The 16499-nt window shown below is 37.8% G+C and overlaps 1 pseudogene; it reads left to right on the top strand.

The window, feature by feature from the left end:
* The first annotated feature begins 14702 nt into the window (after positions 1 to 14702).
* LOC123385738 lies at positions 14703 to 15631 on the top strand (annotated as a pseudogene).
* The last annotated feature ends 868 nt before the right edge of the window (positions 15632 to 16499 follow it).

Here is a 16499-nt window from a genome sequence, read left to right as displayed (position 1 = left end):
GATCATGACGTGAGCCAAAGTTGGATGCTTAACCAACTGAGCCACCCACGTGCCCCAACTACTTTTTATTTATTATTATTATTATTAATGTTTATTTATTTTTGAGAGAGATAGAGTGTGAACAGAGGAAGGGCAGAGAGAGAGGGAGACACAGAATCTGAAGTAGGCTGCAGGCTTCAAAATGTCAGTACAGAGCCCGACGTGGGGTTTGAACCCATGAACCATGAGATCATGACCTGAGCTGAAGTCTGGTGCCTCACTGACTAAGCCACTCAGGTGCCTTCCCCACTTCCAACAACTTTTTAAACTTTTTATTTAAGATAATTGTAGATTCATATACAGTTCTAAGAAATAATACAGATATCCTCTGTATCCTTTACTCAGATTCCCCTAATGGTAACATCTCAAAACACTATAATACAATATCACAACTAGGATATTGATATTGATACAGAGAGATACAGAACCTCTCCATCAGCACAAGAATCCTTATGTTGCCCTTTCATAGCCACACCCACTTGCCTTTCATTCTTATCCTCCCTTAGTCCCTAATCCTAATCTGTTCTCCATTTCTATGATTTTCTTATTTCAACAATGTTATAAAGATGGAATCATATAGTATGTCATTTGGGGGATTGAGCTTTTTCAGTATAGTTGTCAGGAGACTCATCTAGATTGGTGCGTGTATCAATAGTGCATTCCTTTTTATTGGTGTACCATATTCCATGGGGTGGATGTACCTCCATTTGTATAACAATTCACCTGTTGAAGAACATCTAAGCTGTTTCCAGGTTTTGGCCATTACAAACAAAGCTGCTATAAACATTCATGTACAGGGGTGCATATAGTTTTCATTTCTCTGGGTCAAGTGCCCAAGAGTATAAATGTTGGGCCACATGGTAATTACATGTTGAGTTATTGTTTTTAAGAAGCTACAAGCTATTTTACAGAGTGGCTGTACCATACTTTATATTTACATTCCCACCAACAATGTATGAGAGACCAGTTTCTCTTCATCACCAGAATTAGGAGTTGCCACTGTTTTTTATTTTAGCCATTCTGATAGGTGTAGTGATATCTAATTGTGGTCTAAATTTGCATTCCTCCAATGGATAGTGATGCTGACCATCATTTCATGTGCTGATTTGGCATCTGTGTATCTTCAGTGAGATGTCTCATCATATCTTTTGACCATTTTTTAAGTGGATTGTTTGGTTTTACTGCTGTGTTTTGAGTTATTTATATATTCTAGATTCTAGTCCTTTGTCAGACATGTGGTTTGCAAACATAGTCTCCTAGTCTATAATCCTCATCAGAGGGTCTTTTGTAGAGTGAAAGTTTTTAATTTTGATAAAGTCTAGTTGATTGTTCTTCCTCTTATTTAAAGTGCTTTTGGTTCTAAGTCTCGGAAGTCTGCCTAATCCTGGACCCAGCAGGTTTTTCTCTTATTAACTTTTCAAAAAGTTTCACAATTTCACATTTTACATTTAAGTTCATGATCCATGTTGATTACTTTTGTTTTTGTTTTTTGTTTTGTTTTGTTTTGTTTTACATATAAGATGTGAGACTTATTTGCTTTGGCTCCTTGAAAATTTCCCAGACTTTCTTGCAGGCCTAGTAATGAGTAAAAAATAATTTGGAAAGGAGGGAATTTATGCAAAATCTAGTTGCTAAAATCTTCTTATAAAAGAAGGGACATTCAAAGAATGTCCCTTTAGAGTTTCTAATTCACCGAACTCTATATTTACTTCAGTTCCTAAAATAAGTAAGTTAAACTCTATTACTGCCTCATATTCAGACTAACAGTGTTTTTTCTCCTCATCTGCATGTGGCCTGCCAGGTCCTGCTAAAGGGAAAACCCTCATGTCTGATGGGGTAGGAATGCTGGGAACTCCCTTGTTTGTTTGATGGCAGATTAGAAACTCCTTTTGCACTTTATATGACTCATTACATGGATATATTCCATTCTTTAATGTAAAGAATTACATTGCATATGCATCACAACCTTTTAATTAAGTTAATTTTCATAAGATACAATAGTGACTTCTAAAGATTCTTCTGGAGTATTAACTGAGGTGTAAATAAACAGCAGGATGGTGATAGAATAGGTCCTGGCCTGAACTCTAAATACCTCCATAGCGAATAAAAGTAGTGATAATCCAACCTAATTGAACAAGGTCCTGGCCAAACATCTCCAAGGCAACTTACTGAAATGTAGGTTTCCATTTACTATTATTAAAAATGAGCCCTGCCCTAAGCATATCTTGCTCCTTAGGATATCAGCCAATCATAGTTGTGCATGTAGATTTGAGGTAAGGAAGCATTCAGCTGCAAGGAGCAGAAAATCCAACCATAGTGACTTAAGACAGAAGATTATTTTCTGGGGCACCTGGGTGGCTCAGTTGCTTCAACATCCAACATCAGCTCAGGTCATGATCTTATGGTTTGTGAATTTGAGCCACGAGTTGGGCTCTGTGCTAACAGCTCAGAGCCTGGACCCTGCTTCGGATTCTGTGTTGCCCTCTCTCTCTGCCTGTCCCCTACTCACACTCTTCTCTCTTAATAAATACACATTAAAAAAAATTTTTTTAAAGGTTACTGTCCTCTTGTAACAAGAAGTCTAGAGGTAGGCAGTCATGGACCATCAACATCTGTTTCAGGGAGTTATCAAGAAATCAGTTTCCTTCTATCTTCAAGCTCTACCTTTCTTCCCAAATAGCTTTGTCTCAAGATTGCAGGACTACTGATGCATCACAGACAGAGGTCTCTATTAATAGACATCTCAGATGCATTGCAAAGGGGAAGAATAGAATGGTGAGGAAGATACAGTTTCAAATTTTGATCAGCTATTTTTTTCCCCATGGAATTTTCTTAATTATTCCCTCCCCCCCCCCTTTTTTTCACCTTCCTTCTCGTAGGAATTAAAAACCAGAACCTCCAGGGCACCTGGGTGGCTCAGTCGGTTGAGCGTCCGACTTCAGCTGAGGTCATGATCTCGCGGTCCATGAGTTCGAGCCCCGCGTCGGGCTCTGTGCTGACAGCTCAGAGCCTGGAGCCTGCTTCAGATTCTGTGTCTCCCTCTCTCTCTGACCCTCCCCTGTTCATGCTCTGTCTCTCTCTGTCTCAAAAATAAATAAATATTAAAAAAAATTAAAAAACAAACAAAAAAAACCCAGAACCTCCAAGGATGTACGCTCCAGGCTACATGTGAGAAACTCTGGATTGCCTTCATTTTGTCGTTTAAAACAACCGAGCCTTGCCTTGCTGTGGAGATCACTAGCCACTGGCTGTCATGTCAATTTGTCATTGCTAATGAGATAACATTAGTTTTATCATTCCTTTCTTTAAGTTTATTTTTATTTATTTTTGAGAGAGAGTTAGAGAGAGAGCAAAAGCATGAGCAGGGTGGTGTGGGGGGGCAGAGAGAGGGAGAGAGAGACAATCCAAAGCAGGCTCTGCGCTGTCAGCACAAAGCCCCATGCAGGGCCTGAACTCAAGAAACATGAGATCACAACCTGAGCCAAAATCAAGAGTTGGACACTTAACCAACTGAGCCACCCAGATACCCTAGTTTTATAATTCTTAATTTATCACAAAAACTGTATGTCAACTCTCCTGTTAGGAGAAAAATATCAGCAATGGGAAAATGTTAACATTAATGTAAGTTTGTTCTTTAGTATATATGTGGTTGACCTCTGACCTCTGAATTTCTTTGAGAATGTGATATATGCTCTCTTCACTACAAAATTGTCACCTTTCTGATATATCTCAAGGTAGCATTTTCCTTGTGCAGTGACTCCACAGTAATATGAAAGGGTCTTTCCAATAGTGGGGCTACTACCAGAGATTCTAAGGTGATTTCTGGGCACTTCTCCTTCTAGAGAAGACAGAAAACTACAAATGTCATTTCTGGCAGGATAACCTGAATTCTGTGTTGTGTGTGTGGTTGTGTGTGTGTGTGTGTGTGTGTGTGTGTGTGTGTAAATGTAAAATATAAACAACTACATGCATATATGTGGATATTACAGCCCATATTTTTTTTTAATGTTTTTTTTTCAACGTTTATTTATTTTTGGGACAGAGAGAGACAGAGCATGAACGGGGGAGGGGCAGAGAGAGAGGGAGACACAGAATCAGAAACAGGCTCCAGGCTCTGAGCCATCAGCCCAGAGCCTGACGCGGGGCTGGAACTCACGGACCGCGAGATCGTGACCAGGCTGAAGTCGGACGCTTAACCGACTGCGCCACCCAGGCGCCCCACAGCCCATATTTTTAAATGTGCAAGAAATAGAACTTTCTTTAATTTCTTGAGCAATTTAATTCCTGTTTAGCTACTAAGCTATTAAGATATGTTAACCTTGGTCTTTATGACCTTGTGCCTCCACAGTAGCCAGAGTTGTGCATGGTTGCAAAATCCTATACAGTCGCAAGGCCTGGGGAGTTATAGGAAATCCCATCCTTTGTCATCTGTCCACACGAGTTGCCATGGGGAACATCCACTTCCCTATTATGTCAGTTCTTGGAAATCCAGGTGCTGTCAATCTTTCTGAATCATGTTTGGGACACTGAAGTCTTCTCAAGCCTGTCCATCTGCCTTGATGCCCCCTCGGCCTCCTTTTCTAGGATCTTGCCACCTCTGTGCACAGTTTTCCTTTCTCTCTGTTCACCTCACTCCTTATCTCAGGTAAATCTTTTTCTTGCCTGGAGATGGAAAAAATTCTGTGTTCTCCATGGTTTCATGGGTCATTTTGTCTATGCTCCAAATCCTCTAACTTGCTCTGAGTTTAGACTTTTAGAAAGGAAAAGTAAAAAAAAAAAAAAAAAAAAAAAGACACATATGTTATTTCTGCTTTTGATCTTGACACAATCCTCCCATTGGACAATTAACCAACTCTCAATGAGCCAAGTATCTGACTGAAAGTGGTAGAAAGGAAAAAGAGATATGTGGAGAGGGAATAAAGGTTATTATGTCAGAAAACAATTTCCTGTGTCTATAAAATATAGCCAAAGTTAGTATGTACTGTAACAGAAAAAAATTTTTAATTATGGACCATGTTTCTGTTAATACATTCAACTCAATGGCTTTTGCCTCTCTCTGTTTGGAAGTGGGGAAAATAAAACATACTAAAGAAGTATAAATTTGCTTCTTCCCCCAAAAACATCTTAATTGAATTGAGATTTAGGTTTTACAAATTTAAGGATACATACAAAAATAAACAGGAAATTACAATTCAACATATACAGAATTGTATGCGGATGTGATTCAAACAGCATATGTTAATGTTGAGCAGAGAGACTCATAATAATTAACATTTGTAAATTGCTTTCCATTTTACTTGCATGTATAATTTAATTTGATTCTTGCAATAGCCCTGAAGAGTGTGTTGTGATTATTATTTCCGTTTTACAGATGAGGGGGAAAATGCCACACAGAGATTAAGTAATTTCTCCAAATTCGCATAATTAGTCAGTAGGAACTAGAGTAGGGGTGGTTCATGTGAAAAATTTCCCCAAATTATGGACTCCAAAAGAAGGTAAAAGATAAAGAAGATATATGAGTATATTATATACAGATGTATCTTTCATAATTTATTGTTTTGTGTAAAGGTCTATACTGGTAAATTGAACTGCATAATATAGTGGTTCTAAATCCAATTTAATCAGAATCTCTGGGAGTGAGTCCCAGGGATTGGTGTTTTAAAATAGGTGGTTCCAATCAGCAGCCAGGGTTGAGAACCACTGGGATTTGTTGTTTTTTAATAAACATAGAAGGGGTATACTAAGTAGCAGAGGGAGAAAGAGATGAACTTATCAGACCAAAGAGGAGTTAGAAAAGACGCTGGACATTTTCAGCTAAGAGAGGGAGCTAACTTAAAACACATTTTGAGTAACTGTAGAAAGTGGTAAAAGATCGCTAGTGTAGGATACAGTGAAAGATCAGTAACTTTACTTTCTATTAATAATTCCAGGTGTAACTAAACTTACAATAAACTCACTCAAAAATTTTTAAGACTTTTTTTCCACCCTTTGGAGTCTGTTTCCCAAAAAGCATAAAGTTTTACAGCAGTTTTCTGTTTTTGAGATGGCTAGAATAATAAGGTATGTACTTGCCATAAAAGTTTATTACATAGAACCAAAAAAAGTGGTTCTGACAGTTTTCTCACCAAAATAAAAAAATGGACCTTTAGTCATTGTCAGTGCTAGTATCTCTAAATTGATCTCCCAAGTAGAATTATACCCACATCAACATTATATAAGATATTACATTTTCCTGTATTCTTAACGATACTTAGTCTTACTGGATTTTTAAATTTTTGCCAGTTAGATGAAGTGAGCACAAGGAGACATGAGGGCAAGGAAATATCTACAAGAATAAAGAGAAACTTTCCATGGGTAGGAGGACAGATAAGAAACTATGGATGAAATAACTGAGAGAATCCCATAGAGCAATTAACGTATTTAATCACGCCTATCAGTTTCAATAAATCAAAATATCAGACCTAATACTAAGCCACAAAGTAAGTTGCAAAGGGATATGAACAGCATGATGCCATTTTGGTAAAGTTTTAAAACATGTAAAAAACCACTGTATACTTAATGAAGCAATACCTATATAATAAAAATATAAAATCATGGATTGAAAAATACACAGCAACTTCCAGTGTTTTCCTAAGGTAGGGAGTAGGGGGAAAACATGACTTTTGCTGTTTTTGAAACATCTTATTTCTTATCATCATTCAAAAAGCTTGCATACAATGCAGGCACAGAAGTATATTTAAATCTAGATGATTGGCACATATATATATCTGCTACATTTTTTCTATATTATCTATATACTTCCATATAGTGAAAAATACTTCAGAATGTTTTAATTATTAAGAAAGTGACAAGCATATTTCAACAGACAGGAGGAACAAAGGTATTTTTGTTAATGAGAGGAGCTTTAGAAAAACTATAGAAATGTGAATAAATAGGACAAGTCCCTTCTCTATTCAGCTCATAGTACTGCCAGATGAATTAAAAAAAATAAAGTTCCAATCATGCAACAGTTAGAAGAAACAAATTGATATAAACATATCAACCTGAATTTATCTGACATACATAGTTCTAAATTTAAAAAAGAAAGAATGGTAAAATATAGAATGAGATCTATTTCTCACAATACCACTTACTTAAATTAAAAGTACAAGTACAGGGGAGCTTTGTTTCCAGCCATGTTGGAGTAACTGATATTAGACTTCCATCCCACTATAACAACTAAAAACATTGCACAAAAGGTAGCATAGAACTATGATCCCTGAAAGAAGAGAGACATAGACCCAAGTCTTAAAATCACAAGAAGTTTCTGCTTGGATACATTCTCCAGACCAAGAGATGGAAAGAAGGAACCCAAACAAAGCATGGAAGCCCTCTGGATTGAGGAGAGAGAGATCAGAGTTAAGGGATTCTGAGGTAGCTGTAATTGGCATGTACCAGAAAAGACAAATATGAATAGAGGTCCCCATGAGTCTACAGAGAGTGAAACCCCACAAGGCCAGGCAAATAATTACTAGAAACCTATAAGCTCAACAATTCCTGGAGCTCACAGAGGGATGTGAAACACTGGAGTTCCAATAATCCGGAGTGGAGGGCTCTCCAATACCCAAGGGATTCAATAGAGACCTTAGAAGGGGTAATGGGAAGGCTTATTTGGCCTTAAAGTCTGCTCTAGACCTGCTGTAACAAAAGTGAAAAACAACCCTTGAAAGGATCAAGCTGATTTGTAAACAGCTTAACTTCCTGACAGAACAAAGCTCAATACTATTTATAAGAAGACAAGAAAGGGGCACATGCACTCCAATATTTATAGCAGCATTATCAACAATAGCCAAAGTATGGAAAGAGCCCAAATGTCCATTGAAAGATGAATGGATAAAGAAGATGTGGTATATACATACAATGGAGTATTACTCATCAATCAAAAAGAATGAAATCTTTCCATTTGCAACTACATGGGTGGAACTTGAAGGTATTAATGCTAAGCAAAATTAGTCAGAGAAAGACAAATATCATATGAATTCACTCATATGAGGAATTTAAGATACAGAACAGATGAACATAAGGGAAGGGAAGCAAAAATAATATAAAAACAGGGAGGGAGACAAAACATAAGAGACTCCTAAACATAGAGAACAAACAGAGGGTTGCTGGAGGGGTCGTGGGAGGGGGTATGGGCTAAATGGGTAAGGGGCATTAAGGAATCTACCCTTGAAATCATTGTTGTACCATATGCTAACTTGGATGTAAATTTAAAGATTAATTAAGTAATTAATTAATTAACAAAAGAAGACAACAAAACCCATGCAATACACACCCCATAACACAATGGGCAGCGTTCAATAAAAAACTACTAGACATGTGACGAAATGGTAAATGAGACCCAAGGACCTATAACCCAGAAAGCAAAAATCAGTCAATGGAATCAGAACCAGAAATGATATCAATTGTGGAATGAGTAAAGACTTTTAAATATAGCTATTATAAATATGCTCAGGGTTTAAAATGAACCATGAGCATAAGGTATATAAAAATAGAAGATTTAAAAAAAAGAACCAAATCAAAGTCTAAGGCTGAAAAGTACAACATGTAGAAACGGGTGGGGAAAAAAAAATCACTAGATGTGCTTGACACCAGATTAGACACTGCAGAAGAAGAGATCAGTGAACTTGAAGAAATAGAAATAGAAACTATCAAAAATAAACTATAGACAAGAAAAAAGATGACTAAATAAAATTAACAGTTCAGAGACCTGTGGAACAATAACAAGTTATCTCATATATAATTGGATCTCAGAAGAAGAGAGGGAGAAAAAATATTTGAAGATAAAAAGACTGAACATTTTCTAAATTTGATGATAATTATAAATTCACAATTCCAACAAACTCAGTAAACCTCAAGCAAGAATATACTCAAAAGCATACCCTATGGTTTGCCGTGTTAGCACCTACAATTGTTTATTGCCTGACCTGATTAATTAACTGAATGTACAGCTGGCATGAAATATCATGCCCAACCTCATGAGCTGGGTGGAGATGAACCCCAGAGACCTTGACAGGTCCATGGTCTGAGGGCCAACACTGGGAACTGGTAACAGAATTCACAATAAGGAGATCAGAAATTTAAAAACCTAGGACCAAGTCAAGTTGAGGACAAGAGAATCCAAAAAATAAGGTAACAAGCAGAGGAGGATTAAGTCATTGGAAAACATAGCTAAATTTCCTGAATCAGATGGATTTATTATTTTTAATTAAGTTGGGCTCTTGTATGGCAGTTTCTGGTCATAAGCTTCAAAATGTTCTTCCTAACTTCTAACAGAAGCAGGGCTGAACAATACTCTTTGTGACTCAGGTTCTGTGTGAATTCTGTTGCTTCAAACAAGACAACAATGTCCTCCTTTCTTTATCCACTGAAATGGTAAATTCCTGGTCTAGATCTGTGATTTACTCACTGAATTTCTGAGAACAGAGACACCAATTAACAAATAGCTTCTAAATAGAAGTTTCCCTATGGGTGTCTTATGCCTGGAAGTTCTTGGACAGAAAGTAATGTTTTTTTGTATTTAGGACAAACTAAGGCATTTTATATCTAAGAGGGAGGATTAGAACTTGTGCAAAGGGGTGATGAGTAGCTAATCTTTAGGTAGTCACAAGGGAAATGGCAAGGATATTAAACTTCACCTAGTATCTATACTGGAACCTAAAAATTAGAGGCTTGGTTATATATATATATATATATATATATATATATATATATACACACACACACACACACATATATATATGTTGTTATACATATATAATACATATATATGTAACATATATATTATCATATATATGTTATTATATAATATTTATATAGTAGTATATAATATAATAATTATATAATAGTATTATATAATATAATATATTATAACATATGTTACATATATATGTATTATAGAAATATATATATGTAAATATATGTAACATTTTGCTTATTTCAAAAGAATCTATTTCTTTTTTTTTTTTTTAATTTTTTTTTCAACGTTTATTTATTTTTGGGACAGAGAGAGACAGAGCATGAACGGGCGAGGGGCAGAGAGAGAGGGAGACACAGAATCGGAAACAGGCTCCAGGCTCTGAGCCATCAGCCCAGAGCCCGACGCGGGGCTCGAACTCACGGACTGCGAGATCGTGACCTGGCTGAAGTCGGACGCTTAACCGACTGCGCCACCCAGGCGCCCCTAAAGAATCTATTTCTTTATAGAACACATGAAACAAACACAAAAACAAAATAAAATTTCATTTATATATCTGAAGATCTATTTTAGGAAAAAAAATAACAAAATTAAGATTACAGTGGACAAATTTTTGCAAACTAAATTTCTTCAGTCATGAAATTTTTCCCCATTCACTCAATCAATATGCATTTATTTTCACCACAAAATTAGGATCATGTTATTTATATTCCTTTTTTAGCCACTACTTTTTCACTCAACAATATATATTTATATATTTGTATATATAAATATTTTTCCATGGGATTCATTCTTTCATCCATTGGCTCAAAAAATCAATTAATACCATAAGATAATTTTGCTTCATTCTTTGTTATGGTTATGTCTCCTTTTTTTTTTATAATGCTGCCTAATTATAATAGCAAGCATCTCTGTCTTGTTCATGGCCTTAATGAGAATGTTCCAATGTTTATTGATAAGTATAGTACTGGCTGCCAGTTTGAGACAATCTTTACCACTGTACTTGTCTTTATATTTCTAGGTTGCCAGGAAGTTTGTTTCCTTGTTGGTTTGCTTGTTTGTTTATTTTTGAATCACAAATGGGTGTTGAATTCCATCAAGTCTTTCTTTGGCACCAATTAGGAGGGGGCTTATGAGTGGGGACTGGAGTTGGAAATACCAATTGCGGAACTATTTCATTGGTCCATATCCAAGGAATGAGGACTAAAGAAACAGATACAGAAAAGGAAAGAGGAGGTCTTTAATCAGCACAGCAGATGGAGTTAAGAGAAAGGAAGAGGCAAAGATATCTGTGATACTTTGCACTAAGTTCCTGGGAGGCCAACTCCAGAAAAAGCAGAAGAAGAGGAATACACAAGAGAGAAAAGATGATGTGTTTGATTTGAATGGTGAGATACCTGAGGCATTCATATGGAGGTGCCCAGCTGGCAGACAAAAATCTGCATCTTCAAGAACAAGAAAGAAGAAAACCTAGATTCACAACTTATCTGCATAGAGTTACATCAAGGTCACAAGAGGATGTGAGATGGCCAAGGGGAAAGCACACAGGGTAAAAAAAAACTAAATTTGAGGAAACGAGGGGGGGCTTTAAGAAGCTCTTGGTTACTTCTTGGTGGTTACTGTGTTCATTTGCTGAAGGCTTAAAAGCTGCTTAACAGACACAAGGAATAGAAAAAAATAGCTTGGCTGGGTTTTGGGGAATGTCTAAAATAGAAAACAATTTTTTTTCTTTTCAGATAAGACAGAACAGTAATGATCTACATAAAATAGGAAGAGGAGAACATGCATTGAAAGTTTACATTGGATGACTCTGATCTTTTCCATAAAGTAGGTAATGAGGTCTTCTTCTGAGGGGGCATAAGGGTAAGTTTGAGGTGTTAGCAAAGTGAACACAAGAAAAGCTGTGGTGGGGGGTTTACAGGGAATTGACTGAAAATGAAATAAAAGGTTACAGATTCTAGGAGCTTAACAGGGCATAGCAATAGCATGGAAGTTCAGTCAGTTACCACCTTTTATTTTCCAGCAGGGCTCAGCAATTTGGGATTCAGAGGGAAGAAAAAGAATTAAGAGTGATGGGAAGCCATGGAATGTAGAAATGTTGGAATAAAAAAAGTAGGGAACTGCAGGAATACATTGCTTGGATTCATATGGAAATAGAAAAATAGGGATGGGTCTCAGTAGGAAACAGTCAATTAACCAAGCACACTTTTCTGAAGTGTATTTTATGGAACACTAGACCTGTATAACATGCTTCCTTTAAAATAATTAAAAAAATAATCTTGGGGATCCTGGGTGGCTCGGTCGGTTAAGCGTCTGACTTGGGCTTAGGTCATGGTCTCACAGTTCGTGAGTTCAAGCCCCACATTGGAATCTGTGCTGACAGCTCAGAGCCTGGAGCCTGCTTCAGATTCTGTGTCTCCTTCTCTCTCTGCCCCCTCCACCAGTCGTGTGCTCTCTCTCTCTCTCTGTCAAAAAGAAATAAACATTTAAATAAATAAATAAATAGTCTTTTGTCAAATTATTGTGGAAAAACTTGGAGCTTCACAAGGGACATTAACATTTAAAGGACCCACAAAGTCCAGAATAAACCTGTTCTGTAACCTACAACTCTCTAAGCTTATCTGACCTTGAAGTACTTTTTTGTGTAATTCATATCAGCAGCTGCTACAATTATTTCTATTAGTCAAGATATGCTAGGTTATGCTGTCATAACAATCAATATCAAAATCCAGTAGCTAAACACAGCCAGTGTGGGTCAAAATAACCACTCAGGAACTCAAACTAATGGCAGTTCCAATACTTTGTGTCCATCTCAAACGTGTAATGCCAGGATTTGCCATGCCTGGGGAAGAACGCACATGAAGAAGTGGTCACTCTTCTATGCTCTGTGCTCAAATGGTACATATCACTTCTGCTGACTACTCATGGGCCATAACTGGTCATATAGCCCCACTATATGACAGGGGTCATATAGACCCTGTAAGGGACTGGGAAATATGAGATGCACATGGATATTTGGTGAGCAGTAAATGATTCTGTCATAACTAGCATTCCAATGAATAAAACTTGGAAAACATTGACTAAATATTTAGGAAACAATTTTTCCTAGTCCAAGGAGCATGTTAATGTATTCTTTGGTATAAAAGAGAAAATAATCTGCTCTTTCCTATTATTGTGGAAGAGGAGAAGAAAGAGAACAAGGGAGAGAAAGGAGGAGGAGAAGTGGTGGAGAAGAAGAGGAAGTAGTAGAAGAAAGAAGAAGAGGAAGGGAAGGAAGAGGGGGAGGAGGAGAGTGAGGAGGAGGAGGAAGGAGGGGAGAGGGAGGAGGAAGAAGCTGGCCTATGGCAGTATTACTTATTGAAATATTGTTCTGTTTTTTGGCATTTTGCTAAGTGCTTATATGACATGCTTGATGTCAGATAATTCTCGCAAGAACCCAATCAATAACATAGTTTATTATCCCTATTATTTCAGATCAGAGAATTAAGATTTAAAAAGGTGAGCTGCTGGGCACCTGGGTGGCTCAGTCGGTTAAGCGTCCGACTTCAGCTCAGGTCACGATCTCGCGGTCCCTGAGTTCGAGCCCCGCGTCGGGCTCTGGGCTGATGGCTCAGAGCCTGGAGCCTGCTTCTGATTCTGTGTCTCCCTCTGTCTCTGCCCCTCCCCCATTCATGCTCTGTCTCAAAAATAAATAAATATTAAAAAAAATTTTTTTTTAAAAAAGGTGAGCTGCTTTGTCCAAGGTCACAGAGAAATAAGTAAAGGAGGCTAGATTCAGACCATCACCTCTAGGATGGCAAAGCCCATTCTGATCACCCCAGAGCTTATCTCCCCCATGCCTCTATTCTGTGTTTTGATGGCCAGTCCCCTTTACTCACAGCTGCTTATTCCATCCTCAACAACCCTGCCAAGATATACTCTCATTTCTAATGAGGAAAAGAGGCTTTGAACCCAGTTCTCTTTGACTCTCAAAGGCCATGTTAGCACACTTTTGCAGATCTCTGTTTCTACCATTTTGATCACTGCATGTGGATTATTTGGTCTTGCCTCAGCTAGATTTGGTTTATGCACAATATTCTGGAAAGACCTACAGATGTACGTTGTTTCATTGGCACTGGAATGCTGGTTAGAGCTTAGTCTAGATCTTCTTAGTGATGATCTCTGGATCTGTTGACTGCAAAGTCTCCTTCATATTGGAAGACTTGAAGTCCCACACCTTGAAGTGCCTCCCCCTAAAATAATACATTGTCTTGTACATGCTTCCTTCTCTGAGAGCATCATGGGATTTTCCCTTATAAGCTTGGCATTGACTACCCAGGAAATCTTGTGTCAACTGCAAACTGGAAGATTTACACATATACAGTTAAATCTCAAAAGCAACTGTCTTTGAGGAAGAAAATCTCAGGAGTAACAAGTTCCCAGCTGAGTGGTTCCTCTGGGTACAAATTAAAGAGTCCATGAAAGAATCTTCCAGAGTTCCCCAGGCAGAGTGGGCTGAGCAAAGAGTTTGAAGACCCATCTTGTTGATGTTGCAGGTGGCTAGTGAGCCCAGTTGCTTGTCTTCAGGTAACTTAAAAGATTGAATAGTCTCAGGCAGTCTCAATGACCCTGTGGAACTGGGAGCAGAGATAGTAAGAGTGAAGGGTGAGTCTTGCCTCTCTAAGAGGTCATGAGCACAGCAAACACGAAATCCATACTGAGCAATCAGTTCATAAGCCAAGTGATGTCAGCAGTGTGAATGTCAGGATTATACAGAAAACCTATAGATCAGTGGCTTAAACAATATAGGAATTTGTGTGCCTGTTTGTTTTGTCTCCCACATAAAAGTAGTCCAAAGGTTGACAATCCATGGCTAAAATGCCAGTTCTGTGATGTCAACAGTGACCCTGACTGCTTCCTGCTCATGGCATCTACCCACAGGTGCAGAATGGCTGCTACAGCTGCTGTTCATGTTCCTGGCTGCAAGAAGGAAGAGCAGAGGACAGACACAGTAACTTCAGCTTAAATCTCATTAACCACTTCTATCCACAAGGGAGATTGGGAAATGCAATTTTTCAGCTGGGGACCTTGTTGCCTTCCAAAAATTCAGATACTGAGAAGGAAAGGGGAAATGGGTGTTTGGTGGTTCATTATTGTCACTGCCTCACAAGGAACTTAATAAACTGTGCACACCTACAGGCAAGTCTTGGAGGCCAGTCTAGACTGTGTGAACACTTATTACCTCCCCTCACCACACACTGCCACTATTGTAGACATCACCATTCTCCTCGATAATCCTGACCAGTTGGCAGAAGTCCATAGACTGAGGTTGAACCTATGTTAGCAGCAAGATGTTTGGCTACCACTTCTACCTGGGTCCCCTCTTTGCATCTTGCAGAGCCAGTTATCTTAACCCTAGCCCTGGCAAGTGGTTGTCTTAGAATTTGAGACTATTATGCTCCCAATACCCAAGGGGAACACTGAGGATGTTTCTCTTCTCTCTGTTGTACCCTTTATTAGGGACACCCTGACCACAGAAAAACAACGATTAGATCCCTCCCACTCCCAGGACCTCCAACGGCTGACCATTTATCCAGGGTTTTGTACCCAGTGCCCAAGTTTGTCACTGGAGATAATGAATGCCAACACAGTTGATGCTGAACATCATGTGGAACTGGAGGAAAAAAACAACGACTTAGTAGTCAACTGTTGTAACTTCGGCACACACTTGAAGATCTCTCCACAAGAGTAGATGCAGTTAAGGAAGAAAATAGGAAGCTAAAATCAGACAACCAAGCTCTTGGACAATATATAGAAAACCTCATGTCAGCTTCTAGTGTTTTTCAAATGACTGACACAAAAAGCAAAAGAATGTGAAGGATTGACATCCCTTCTGTTTTATGGAATTGCCGCTGATCTGTTTTTTTCTTTAAAATGTGGATAGACTCAAAAAGTTATAGTACTTTTGTTTGTGGTCTAATTGAATATTTATGAAGATAATGTCAGATCTAGGCAAAATTAAGAACATAACAGAAGACTTCCATGAGTTTGTGTGATATATGTTAGTCTATGAAAACATGCAAATGTATTGTAGAGACTTTATAATTAGAAATGCATGTATGTATAAAATTTGAAAGTGAATGTTTTATCAAATTTGCTTTGATTTAGAGGTTTAGCACTGTCTTTTATTGTAGGCATAGTAAGAGATACAAGAAAATAACCACTGTGTTGTGAAAAGTGACCAAAATCATGCACTGAATACCCAGCTTTATGTACCTTGTCTACCACGTTGTGCCTCATCTCCACTGGCTTCTTCCTTCCCATTTCCCCTCCCCTAAGGAAGAAATTGGTTTCACATTTGTAAAAGTAATTTTACTATTTAATCATCTGTGAGAGTAACCTGAGCTTGAATTGTTGAAACTTAGCCAAAATAAGGTATAATCACAGTTAGGGCTTACCATAGCAATAAGATAGGATTGTTAGTTTCTTTTTAATCAACTGAAAACAGAGCCTATAAATATGAAGATTCTTCTTTGCAACTGAATTGTCACATTGGAAAGGTTTGTTGTTAAAAACTTCCTTTTGCACAAAATAACCCATTTGGTATCTGAAAAGATGAGCTCTAGTTATATGTTTGAAATAAGAAATTTTGAGAAAAATGGAAATAGGATGGGAAAAGTACTTGGCATAGAGTAGTAACCAACTCCAAATGTTTTTACTCCAGAATTGTGTGATCTCTGGAACA

The sequence above is a fragment of the Felis catus genome, chromosome B2, assembly GCF_018350175.1.
Source record: "Felis catus isolate Fca126 chromosome B2, F.catus_Fca126_mat1.0, whole genome shotgun sequence".
NCBI classification, from domain to species: Eukaryota; Metazoa; Chordata; class Mammalia; order Carnivora; family Felidae; genus Felis; species Felis catus.
Note: the sequence above shows the minus strand (reverse complement) of the source record. Positions and strands in the feature narration are given on the sequence as shown.